Consider the following 13023-nt stretch of genomic DNA (forward strand, 5'->3'; position numbering starts at 1 on the left):
CAGCACAAGGCAGCCAGGTTCTGCCGCAGTATTTGTAATGTAGCAGGTACACATTAAAGATGACTCTGGAGCCAGGCTGGGTTAACTTCTTATTTATTATATATTCTCCCAAAGAGCGCAGAGCGCAGAGCCTCTGCTCCGGCGCCGTCACTCCCCGCTCTCTTTCGCGCCTCTCGCGCTCCTGGCACGCCTACTGCGCGCGCAGCCAATCCTGGCCGGCGCACGTCACGTCGCCGACGTGCCGTGCATAAACTAGACTGTCTCTACATATCTCCTCTTTTTTCCACACACACATAATCAACTTATTGTCCGTCGCTCAAATCAAAGTCTCTGAACCTCGATGGCCTCACCGCCACTCTGCCACTCCGAGTCTGTCTTACCGGGGTGGTGTTGTTCTCTTCCTCTCCGTGTCTGTTCCTGTTGTCGCCATTCTCATCGGCTCTTATCTCCTGCTCAGTGTTCCTCGCTTCTCCTTGTCGTTGCTCTCCTTCTCTAATTGTGACTTCGGTTCCTTGATGTTCATGTTCTTCCCTCTCACTCTCTTCTATTTCTCCACCGGCTCTTCCACCGTCCCAAGCGAGTATCTTATTGCACCTGGCCATGCGGTCTTGTGACCATATGTTCCCATCACTCAGTCTGGCCGCTCTGCCCTTGATTTCCCTCACCTGCATGGGCTTGCTATATTTGCTCTCTCCCTTTCTTTGTATGGTGGGCAATTTCACTCTCACCCATTCTCCTTCTTTGAGTTCCGTGTCTCGCACATTTCTCCTTGCATTGTAGTGTCTTGTGTATACTGCCTGAGCCTTCTCTATGTTAGCTCGCACCACCGCAGGGGACCATTCACTCACGATAGTCTTTTCCTTCCATACCCGGTTGTCCTGGGTAAATGGTTCTCGACCACGCAACAACTGGAAGGGGCTATATCCTGTGCATGTGGGAGTGATCCTGTATGCCCATAACATGTGCCATATATCCTTCTCCCAGTCTTTGTTGTCCGAGATGGCTGCTTGGATCGACCCCATCACCACCCTGTTGAAGCGTTCAACTTGGCCGTTTCCTGCTGGGTGGCAAATGGATGTGTGCTTCGCCATGATGCCGTTCCTTTTCAGGAAGTGGTCCCATTTTTCCGATCGGAACTGGGGCCCGTTATCACTGAGGATGGACTTGGGTATGCCCTCCCTCACAAAAGTGTCTGCCAGAAACTTCACTATTGTTTCCGTGTCCATGGCTTCCTCAATCATGACTTCTGGCCATTTCGAGAATTTATCAACAAGGACACACACATACTTCTGGACTCCTTGGGTGTCTAGGATGGGGCCCAAGATATCAACTGACAGCTCTTCCCATGGGTTCCTGGGTGTTTCAAATGTTCCCAACGCTGGACGCAGGGGCTTGAGTGTCTTGTCTGCGCCTTGACACCTCGCGCATTCCCTTACGTGCCGTTCTGCTCTTATGTCCATTCCTGGCCACCAATAGTCTTGCTTGGCTCGCAGTTTCAGTTTCCCTATGCCCAAGTGCCCTTCATGTAGCATGTCCAGCAGTCTAGGTTTGATGCTCGTGGGAGGGATGACTTTCTCACCTCTGTACACGAATGTCCCTTGATTGTCCAGGGAGAGTTCCTCCCTCACTTCGAAATATGGATTGAGTTCTCTCCTGACATGTCTCTTTTCCGGCCAACCTTGGAGGATGTGTGTTTTTACCTCTTTCAGTGTCTGGTCCTCTTCATACGCCTGTGTCCATTCTTGGAGGCTGATGACTCTTTCGTGATCCTCCATTAGCGCCACCCATTCTTCCGTGCCGGCCTTGTCTTCCTCACTTGGTTCCATAGCTGCCGCTCGGCTCAGGTAGTCTGCAACCTTGTTCTTGCTACCTGGTATGTGTTCCACGTCATATCTGAATTCTAGAAGTTTTAGCGACATTTTCGATATCCGGGGAGTTGCATCTGCATGGCCACTCGATGTCAGCACTCTCAGTAGTGGCTTGTGGTCGGTCCGCAATTGAAATCTGGTGCCCCACAGGAATTGTCGGAAGCGCGTGGTGGCCCACACCACTGCCAGCATCTCCTTCTCTATCACACTGTATTTTCTTTCTGTTTCACTCAGTGTGCGCGAGGCAAAGCTGATCGTTTCCAACTGTCCGTGGCCTCGGTCTTGCATGAGGACAGCGCCCAGTCCCTTGTCGCTGGCGTCGGTGGTCAGGACAGTTTTGCATTGAGGGTCGAATCCTTGTAGGGGTATCGCCCCAGCCACTTCCTTCTTGACGATCTCAAATTCCTTTTGTGTGTCCTCGGACCACTTGAATTCTGTGTTTTCTTTCGTGAGCTGCCTCATGTGATGGGTCTTTGAAGCAAAGTGCTGCACGAATTTCCCGTAATACTCTGCCATCCCCAGGAACGATCTGACTTCTTCCTTGGTGACGGGGGATGGTGCTTCACAGATCGCTCTGACGTTTTCTGCTGTAGGAGTTACGCCTTGCACTCCTATCTCGTGGCCCAGGTAGGTGACCGAGTTCATCCCTATTCGGCATTTGGACCATTCGGCCGTGAGTCCCTTGCTTTCCAGGATTTTCAACACTCTTCCCAACTTCGCGTCGTGGTCTGGAATGTCTCTTCCCATCACCAAGATGTCATCCTGGAAGTATTGGACGTCGGTGAGGTCCTTGAATAGTTGGTGCATCATCTTCTGGAACACCGCCGCTGCTGAGGCTAGGCCGAATGGCATCCGGCGGAATTGGTAGCACCCAAATGGGGTGATAAAGGATGTTAATCTGCGGCTGTCTGGATGGAGGACAATTTGGTGGTACGCGGAAGTCAAGTCTATGGTTGAGTACCACTTAATCCCCCTGGTGCTTGCCAGCATTTCTTCTATTCTGGGCAAGGGGAATCTTTCCACCACTATGCTTTTATTCAGTTCTCTCAGGTCAACGCACAACCGGACCTTCCCGTTGGGCTTCTTGACCACTACCAGGGAGCCAGCCACTCCGCGCACGTAATGGGTTCTATAATCCCCTTCCTTTCCAAGTCTTGGAGTTCTTCCCTTACCGCTTCTCTTACCGCCAACGGGATGTTCCTCGCTTTGTGGGCTACCGGGACGGCGTCCACCTTGAGGATGATTTTGTGGGCGAATTTCTCCAGCTTCCCTACGGTGCCTCCAAACACTTTGGGGTATTCGCTCCTCCATTTATCCAGTCTTGGCTCTGTATCCTGGTCCATCAGTAGTATTTGCTCCTTGCCTCCTGGATCTAGTTTGATGCCCAGGTCGCCTTGATCCAGCCATCCTAGGACCGACGGGCCCCTCTCCGAAACATAGAGCTTGCATCGTGCCGACCGTCCCCGGAATTCGAACGTCAGGGGCCTAAACCCCACCATTGGAATTCGGTCTCCATTGTACGTGACTGGGCGGATATCTAGTCTCTCCAGTTCCGGGCCGAGGCGTGGTGCAAATTTCTCCTCCCACACTGCTCTCTGGATGATGGTGAAGGGTGATCCTGTGTCTGCCACCACGTTGATCTTGACCCCGCCAATGGCCATTTCCAAGACCGGTTTCATCGTACGTCTTCCTTCTCTGTCCAGGACCTTACCCTCTGTGCTCAGAACCTGGTCCTCGATGTAGATCACCGTGACCTCTTCTGCTTGGGTGTCGTCGTCCCGCTCTTCATTGCTCTGATCCACACACCTCACCATACTCTTGGAGGCCTTCTTCCTGCAAACCTTCTCGTAGTGGCCAATTATTCCACAATACGCGCACTTGGCACGAAATGCGGGGCACTTCCGATCATGTGCTTCGTGCGACCAGCTTCCGCACCTGTAGCATGACTTCCTGTTGCTCCCCGCTTGTCTTCCTGCCGTGCTTGCATTGCTTTGCCACTTGTGGGGCCCCCTTTCCGTTGGTTTCCGGTTCTGATACTCTCTGCGAGGTCCTTCCTCCTCCACCTTGTTCACCATCGTGCTGGGCGCCATTTCCTTCTTCGTCACTTCTGCACACCGACGGGCTAGCTCCGCTCTTTTCACAATGACTAACACCTCTTTCAGTGTGGTGTCTCCGCTCGCCCATAGCTTGTCCTGCACTGTCGTGCACGTGGTGTGCATCACCACCTGGTCCTTGATGAACTCATCTTCCCAGTTGGCGTATTTGCACGTGGCTGCCAGTCGTTTCAGTGCCGCTACGTACTCCTCCACTGTTTCTCCTTGCTTCTGCTTCCTCTGTTGGAAGTTAAACCTGTCCACCGACACGCACACTGCCGGTCTAAAGTGTTCATTGAGGTCCTCGAGCGCCTGCGCGTACACATCATCGTCTGTGGATGTTCTCTGTTTCGGAACTAAGCTTTTGTATATCCGGAGACCTTCCGGGCCTAGGTTAAGTAGCAAGATGCGCTTCTTCCTCTGGGGTTGGAACTCTTCCTCGTTCTCATCTTCCAGGACACCTATGAAATTGTCTATGTACTCTCTCCAGTCCTCCCATTTCATGAGAGGTTCTCCTGGCCTGGGTAAGAACTGCACCGGTGCCGTCGCATAACCTGCTTGCGCGCTCATCTTCTCTCTCTTTACAGCAGTTAGCGTTCCTCCTTGGCTGCGGGGACTCCCTGGTGTGTCGTCTTGTTCTTCTTCACTCGTTGGGGCTCGGGGACTGTCTGTGTCGGCCCCCTCGGGTCCCTGTGCGTTCTCCAGCGCGCGTTCCCTGGGTCTACTGTTCACCACGTGGGTCTATGTCCTTTATCCTGCCCTGTTTCTTGGTGCCTGGGTCTGTCCCCTTCTTTCACTCCTATGCGCCACACCCTCCGGTGTGTAGGGCTCTGCCACGCTCTTTGGGGTACCTGTTGTCCTGTTCCCGGGTGGTCCTGCTCCTTTATCCCTTGTGTGGTGATCCTGGAGTCTCTGGTGCTTCCTCGTCACCTTGGGGTCGAGTCGGTGGTCCTGCCTTGTTGGGGGGTCTTCATCCCACCCTCGTCGCCATTGTAATGTGGCAGGTACACATTAAAGATGACTCTGGAGCCAGGCTGGGTTAACTTCTTATTTATTATATATTCTCCCAAAGAGCGCCGAGCCTCTGCTCCGGCGCCGTCTCTCCCCGCTCTCTTTCGCGCCTCTCGCGCTCCTGGCACGCCAACTGCGCGCGCAGCCAATCCTGGCCGGCGCACGTCACGTCGCCGACGTGCCGTGCATAAACTAGACTGTCTCTACAGTATTGCTAGTTCTTTATACAGTAAATAGAACATGCTGTCTGTTTTTTTCTTACTTATGCCTACTACCTGTTTTACTGTAGGATACATGGTCGCTTCCCCCTTCTTGCTGAGCACACACTAGACAGGCTGCTTGATATTTGCTTAAATGTAAGTATATAATGTCAGATAAGGGCTTCCAGGCATATTCCGGGGGATCATTTCCTGTAAGCTAAAGGAAGTGATTATATGATACTGTGCGTTAGCTCAAAAAAGGAAGAAATAGGGGAGGGGGGGCGCATTTTGTGAGCTAAAGAGCCAAGTTCCATTCCCAGGTGAAATGCATTCAAACGTTTTTATTTAGAAGATTTTCCAGATGAGCAGTTAGTGAAGCTCAGACAGAATTAAAACGAATGATCTATTTCAGGTAATTACAACATGATGCCAATGGAGTGTTTTCAGGGAGATGCCATTTAGTATTAATTTTGATGCGTGCACCATCCTTACTTTACTTTGGTGGCATTTCTTTTGCCGACTTTCGATATTTACGGACCTCATGAACTGTTTGAAGAATTTTCTGTCCACTTAAAGTATCACACCCAGGGGTGGCCAAGATGACGGAGTGAGCAGACGCAGGATTCAGTCCCTCCACTCCGGGGGGCAGATTTACAAGCCCCTTGTGCCACTTTTGTGTCACTTTTCCTATGTTAAAAGTGACGCAAAATATAATCAACTTTTCCTTACCCCCTCGGATTTATTCAAGTTCAAATCTTCGGACTCTAGTCAATGTTGGTCATGCCCTCATTCTGACAGTGATCTCTTTCACATGTTTTTCCACTGTCCATTGGTCAAGTCTCTTTGGCATCAAATATGGTACAAGTTGAATGATATTTTAGGCTCTAATTACACTTTTGACATTGTTCACATTTTTCTAGGTGGTTCCTCCCCCATTTGGAATGTTTCATACAATGTTCGTAAATTTATAGATTTGTTCATAGCTATTTCTTTGCAGATAATCACTACGAACTGGAAAGATACCTAAAAAATGTCTTACAATGCTTGGTGGAATTTGATATGTCATCATCATAGACTTGATCGTGCCTATGCTACGACTACCTCCCTTTTGATTAAAAGAGATTTTTTATGGTTACCGTTAACTGATTTTCTTTCCAGACGTATATCCTAATATGCCTTAATAGATGTTTTATTTAAGGTTTTTGTAATGCCTGCTTTTACTTTCCCTCCCCTCTCCTTCTTTCTCTCCTCCTTTCTTCCTTTCTTTCCCTTTTTCCCATTTTTCACAAAACCTTTAAAAATAATTTTCTCCACCCCACCGACGACCCGCAATTAGTAGAGGAGCGGGAGGTGTGATCTGCATCTGGAAGACCGAGCTACTACTTGCCACAGCAGGGGTCAGTGGCAACAGAGGCTACAGAGCACACCATGGCAGGGTCTCTTCCGCCCAGAGTTAGGCATGGGCTTACCTCACAGGAAGATACATAGACATTGTGTGAAGATCACATGCTTCCAGCAGAGGGCTGGAGGCGAGTGATGTCCTTATGAATGCACCAATAACAGTGTCGGACATACTCAGTAACTTCCTCAGATCACCAGGATTCAGAGGTAATCCACATAACAGGTGATCCAAGCAGCAAAGCAGTAATCACTGATGCTGGTGAGTGAGATCACCCCCCTGAGGTACAAGAACCCGTGAAGGGTGCTGATCGAGGCGGACCATCACACTGCGTGTCTTCGGCCCCACCAAGCAATCATCACCCAAATCAGTGGTCACCAGCGGGATCTTTGTCCCAAGACACGGCAGGGGTCACAAATACATAGGGAAGAGGTCAGCTCAAGCTTATACGAGACCATAGAGCCCCCCAGGTTGCAACCATGCTTCGCCTGCCCAACCGCAGATGCGACCTGATACAATACTAATCTTCTGTGGCAGGCAAGGGGGCCTGCACACACGCAGCGCAGTTGACACCCTCGGCCTTCCAGCCTGCAGGAACAGACATGTCAGTGTCCCGGACCAAGACAGATCGCTCCGTGAACGATATGCTCACAAGGCAGCCTGACCCCTCTGCTGAGCCCGCTGGATCCTCTAGTGGCCCCCGCCTCAGAACGAGGATGATGGAGAGGATGCACCTGTCACCAGGTCATACATGGAGACACTGTTCATAACCCTGAGGGATTACTTACTGTCGTTTAAGAGAGACTTGGCAGAGGATCTACAAGGAGTATGGAAAGAGATGTCGAAAAAAGGGGACATAGTGGATGCCCATGAGATCACCAGAGATGAAGAAATCGAGCAGCTTAGAAAAGGCGGGGCCGGCATCGGACACGCCGAGAATATGGTGGTCCTGCTGGCCCCTGATGACTTGGGGGCGGACCTGTCATGCACAGCAGTAACGCGACAGGCGCCCCCAACATGATGGTCGTAGGGTCATGGGTCATGACCCGGAAGTGAAAGGAATCACTTCCGGGTCACGCAAGTGGCCAGCACCAGGCCGGTTTGAACCGGTCTGGTAGAAACCTGGGGATAAAAGGCAGGGGAGCAGAGGAATCTTCCTCTTTGTCATCTGCGCTCCCCAGCAAACCAGCCTAGCTAGGAGGCTGTTATTTAATTTCTTTATTTTGTATTGCAGGTTTCGTGGTTCCGAGGCATCGCGGGAAGAAGGGATCGAGCGGTTTTCGTGGTGAAAGCGGGAAGAGGAGATTACGCTTCCTTGTTTTGTCTTTACTGCAGGGCGGCGGAAGCAGTATAGCACAGACTGCACGTAGGGCAGAGCGGCATCGCGGGAGTTCAAGTCGGCATGTGGAGTTGGGGCAGCGCCTCGCGGAGGCTCAGGAGACTTGTGCGGATGGCCCGCTACAGGCTCCGGGAATTTGGAGGGAATGAGCACAGTTTTCCGGTGGCTTTAAAAGGAGACCGCAGCAGGCTCGATGTGCGGTATACGGTTGAGGACCACAGGAATTAAAGGCGTGTACGGCGCCTCTTGCAAGTATCGGGCCGTCTGGGAGGCTGAGAGTCAAGCGGGCAATCAATTGTGGCTTGTTTGGCGCTTTGGGAGACATCAGCAACATCGCGGTAAAAGGTATACCGCAGGGCCATAAAAATTGTGTGCACACAAGACTGCTGACTGAGGAACGCACGGGAGGGGGGCCACATCAATAGCGGTCTAAAGCGCGTTTCAGCGAGTAGAGCGTGGGAGCTGGGATTGATGTTTTGAAGCATTTTGCAGTATTGGGGCATTTAAACATCATTTCAGCAGGTTAATGAAAGGCGGGTAACATGCACAAGTGTTCACTCGCTCTGATTGCTCTGTATTCAAAGGGTCTGTTTTGTGACTTGAAAGGACATTGGCAGTATAAGAAACGTTTTTTTTTTTTTTTTTTATTTTGAAAGTTTTATATAGCGCGAACAAGATCGTTGCAGATATCAGAGCGCTTTACAAAAACAAGGGGTAAGAAAAACAAGAGAGAGATTAACAGAATTTTGAGCCCAGAATAAATGTAGGTAATAAATGAGTAGCCAAATAGGGTAGGTACATGAATGAGCATAGTCAATCAGATAAACAAATAGTACAAATAGACAATCAGATGAACAAATAGAACAAATAGGTGCAGAGTCTCAAATAGATCCAAAGTAAAAGTTCAGGTGAATTTAGCCATGAGGATAGCTTTTACTTCTTTCTTAAAAAATGCAGTGGAGGAGATAAGCCTGGTTTCTGGAGGGAGTGCATTCCAGATCCTGGGTGCCATTCCTGAAAAGGAGCGTTTATACGATTTTTCCTTCCGGAATCTTCAGAAGAAGATTTTTTGTGCTTCTAGTGGTTCTTGAGCCACCTGATATTGTCAGCTTCTGAGTGCGGTAGCTGGGTGAGTTGTGGTGTACAGCCATGTGTGTCATGCAGGCAATTTTCAGATGTATTCTGGCTTCAAAAGGCAGCCAGTTCAGGGATTTTAAGTCAGGGGAAATATGCAAGTGTTTTTTTGATCCAGTGATAAGTCTCGCTGCAGCGTTCAAAGAGGCTCTTAGGGGTGCGGTTGTTGATAGGGGGAGTCCGCAGAGGGCGACGCTTCTGTAGTCTATGCGAGGAATGACTAGGGCTTGTACTGCAGTTTGGAAGTCCTTGGCTGGAAGGAAGGGTTTAAGTTTCCTCAAAGTATTGATTTGGAAATTAGCTCCCTTAGTTGCTGTGCTGATATGCTGCTGCATGTTGAGATTGGCGTGAAGAGTTATGCCTAAAGATTTCGCGGAGTCCACGATGGTAGGTTGGACATTGAGTGCAGTTAGGTGCTTAAGCCAAGTTTGAGTGGTGGAGATTTTCGCGGGAGGTGAGATCAGAAGGAACTCAGTTTTCAGAGCATTGAGTTGGAGGTGATTGTCGGCAAGCCATGATTGGGTGTTTCTGAGCGTTGAGTTCAGAAGTTTGATGTCTTCGGGGGATTGTAATTTGAGATATAGTTGGGTGTCGTCGGCGTACATGTGAAAGTGTACATTAGATGCTTGTAACAAGGTGGTGAGAGGCTCCATGACTAGGTTGAACAATGTTGGGTATAGGGAAGATCCTTGTGGGACGCCCAATGTTACAGGCACAGGTGGGGACATCAAGTTGTTGCTCTTGAATTTCTGAGACCGGTTATGCAGGAAGGAAGTGAGCCACTTGAGAACAGTCCCAGATAGACCCATTCTGGTGTTTAACAGCTCGAGTAAGTTCTCTGAGGAGAGATCAAGTAGGATGAGGAGGCAGGTATCGTTTTGATCCAGGATTTGGAGGGCCTCGTCAAATATGTGTGTCATAGCCGTTTCCGTACTGTGTCCTGCTCGGAAGCCTGATTGATGGGGGTTGAGGAGGTCAAACTGATCAATGTGTTTTGTCAATTGGAGTTGTACGCATTTTTCCAACAGTTTGGCCAGGGTGGGGATATTGGTAATAGGACGATAATTGTTTAGGTCAGTAGGGTCAGCTGTTGGTTTCTTGAGTATAGGCGTGACTTGTCCCACATTGAGGGAGTCGGGGATGAGTCCTTGTTGAAGTGAACTGTTAATAATTTTGGTCCAAAGTGGGGGGAGCAATGGGATGAAGTCTTTAACAGCGTTAGCAGGAAGGGAGTCTGTGAGGTGATTAGAGGGTTTCAAGGTGCCGAGCAGTTTGTCAATTGTTTCTTCTGAGTAGGTGTCAAAGGAAGACCATGCAGCATTGTTTTTTGGTTCAGTGGGTGTTATGCTGTGGGGGCTGGAGTAAAGGTTTACGTCATTGAGGTGATCGCTCCTTATGTTATCAGTCTTTAGCTTAAAGAAAGCAGAGAAGTCTTCACAGGATGGTATATCGCCCATTGTGCTATGTGATTGTTGGGGTTGTTCCTTGGATTGTGTTTTGATTTGTTTTGATTAGTTCAAACAGTTTTCTTGGCGTTTTTTGCTTGGTCGAGCTGGAGGCTGAAGAAATCTGATTTTGAGCGCTTGATTTTCCTAAAGTAGGCGTTTCTCTTTTTCTTAAGAGTTTTAAGGTGCAGTGCCGAAGGGGCTGATCTCCAGGTGCGCTCTGCCATTCGCATGGCCCGTCTATCTTCGTTGAGTCTACCATAGTACCATGGGTTAGAGTTCTTAGTGGAGATTCTTTTCAGTTGTAAGGGGGCGGCCTCATTGATTATTGAAGTCATAGAGTTGAGGTAGTGGTCGGTCAGAGATTGAACGTCAGAAGCGCCGGTAGGGGGAAGGAGGAGATTGCAGCTGTGGGAAGGTAAAGAGTTGGGGTTGAGTTTCTTCAGGTCCCTTTTCCAGACCTTGGATTTGGTGGATTGAGCCGGGTTAAATTTAACTTTTTCATTGATGAAGAATGTGATAATGTGGTGGTCTGACCAGTCACAGGGCTGGATTGACCCAAGTTGGGTAGAGTCCTCTTTGGAGATGATAAGGTCGAGGATAGAGCCTTTGTCGTGGGACGGGCTGTTGCAGATTTGGGTGAGGTCAAGAGCGTTGAGGACATTTTTGAGACTATATACCACTGGTCATTGTGATCGTTCCAGTGGAGATTGAAATCACCAAGGAAAATTTGAGTGTTTTGACGTCCGGAATTGGTTGAGATCGTGTCCATGAGTTGTTGGGTGAAGATGAGGTTGTCCCAAGGAGGGTGGTAGATGACGTGTAGAGAGCATACAGGTTTGCCCTCGCTGATGACATCGAGGCAGATGTATTAACAGGAGGTAAGAGAGGGGGAGGTGACTCTAGTAATTGAGAGTTTTCTCCTATAAATACATGCGATTCCACCGCCTGTCTTCCCGGACCTGTCAAGTCTAATGATGTGGTAGTTGGGGGGAACTAGAATGTCCATGATAGGTGTATAAGATTCAGTTAACCAGGTTTCAGTCAGAATTGTTAGGTCAAGGTCCAGTGTTTTGATGAGATCAGCGATATCGGAGGAGTGTCTAGGGGCCGATCTGCAGTTGAGTAGTGTGCACCTTAGCCTGGGGGTGAAAAGGGTGGTAGAGGGTTCTAGAGTGAGGGGGACTTTTTTAAGGTTATTAGGGACGGAGCCTCTGTTGTTTTGTGTGGGGTGCCTAAGGGGGTTTCAATGAATAGTGGGGATGGAAAGGTGTGTGGTGCTATGTGGTTTTGGGGGACTGGGTCATATGAGCGGAGGAGTGTGCGTATGTCGTGGTCCGAAAGTGGATTGATGGTGCGTCGGGAGCGGTTGGTGGGATTGCGAGCGGGGATTGAGGTCCAGTGTGGGGAGTTTTGTGTGAGAGAGTGAGTAGAATGGGTGGGGGACTTGTTAGGCGGGGAAGTGGTGGTGGGTAGGGGGTGTCTGGGGTGTATGCAGAGTAACTCTTTGAGGGTGTGAAGATCTTCTTTGACTTGGAGGAGGGTGGACATAATCATGTCCAGCGTGGGATTGGGAAAGGTGTTGTGGATGGGCACTGAGGGTGAGTAAGTGTCTAGGGTACTGGAGTGGTGGGGGAGGGGTGTGGTGGTGTTAGTGCAGGGGTTGGTGGTATTAGTGAATGGGTGTTCGGAAGGGGAGGGAGGTTGGGGGGAGGGGTGTGGTTGAATTAGGGAGGAGGTTGGTGTTATAAGTGAGGGGGTTGGTGGTAGGAGGGGTAGGAAAGTTGGGGGGAGGGGTGTGATTGGAATAGTAAGGGGGTTGGTGTTATTGGGCCGGAGTAAGTGGTAGGAGGGGGAGGGAAGTTGAGGGATGAGTGTAGGCTAGAGGTGGCGGGGTGCAGGTGAGGTGGTGAGGACTGAGAATGGGGGGGAGATGGGATGGGAGATGGTCCTGTTGTGGGGAGGGGGAATGACGTTAAGGGAGGCGGGGTGTTCTGAGAGTCCAGTTGGAAGTGGGAGGTGAGGGTTATGTTGGGGGGTATGGGGGGTGGGGGTGGGGAGGATGTAAGAAGAGGAGTGATCTATGCCTGGGATTGAGGGGTGTGAGGTAACTGTAGCGGTGGGTGATTGATTAGAGTACTGGGGGGAGGGAGGAGGTGTGTGTCGTTCTGATGCTGTGCTAGGTTAGAGGGGGTGTGGGTGGGGGCATATAGGCGATTAGTGGTAGGAGGCGCTGTGGAGTCAAGGGTGTTAGGATTGGAGGTCAGATGGATTGGAGTCTGAGGGTTGGAGATATATTCTTTGAAAGTGGGGAACAAGTTGTCGAATAGGTCAAGGTTCCTGTCTGTGGATTGAGTTAAGATAATACCGTTGTTGTAGATAGTGATGGTTACTCTAGCTGGGAAGAGTTGGGATGGTGCGGTGGAAAGTGTAAGGCCATGAGCGGATTTCCTGGTGGCGGAGATAGTGAGTAAGGAGAGGAACGCTTTTCTCCATTGTGCTCTACGTATCTTGTAGAAGATGATATCGGTGCT

This window comes from Lissotriton helveticus, chromosome 1_1 (assembly GCF_964261635.1).
Source record: "Lissotriton helveticus chromosome 1_1, aLisHel1.1, whole genome shotgun sequence".
NCBI classification, from domain to species: Eukaryota; Metazoa; Chordata; class Amphibia; order Caudata; family Salamandridae; genus Lissotriton; species Lissotriton helveticus.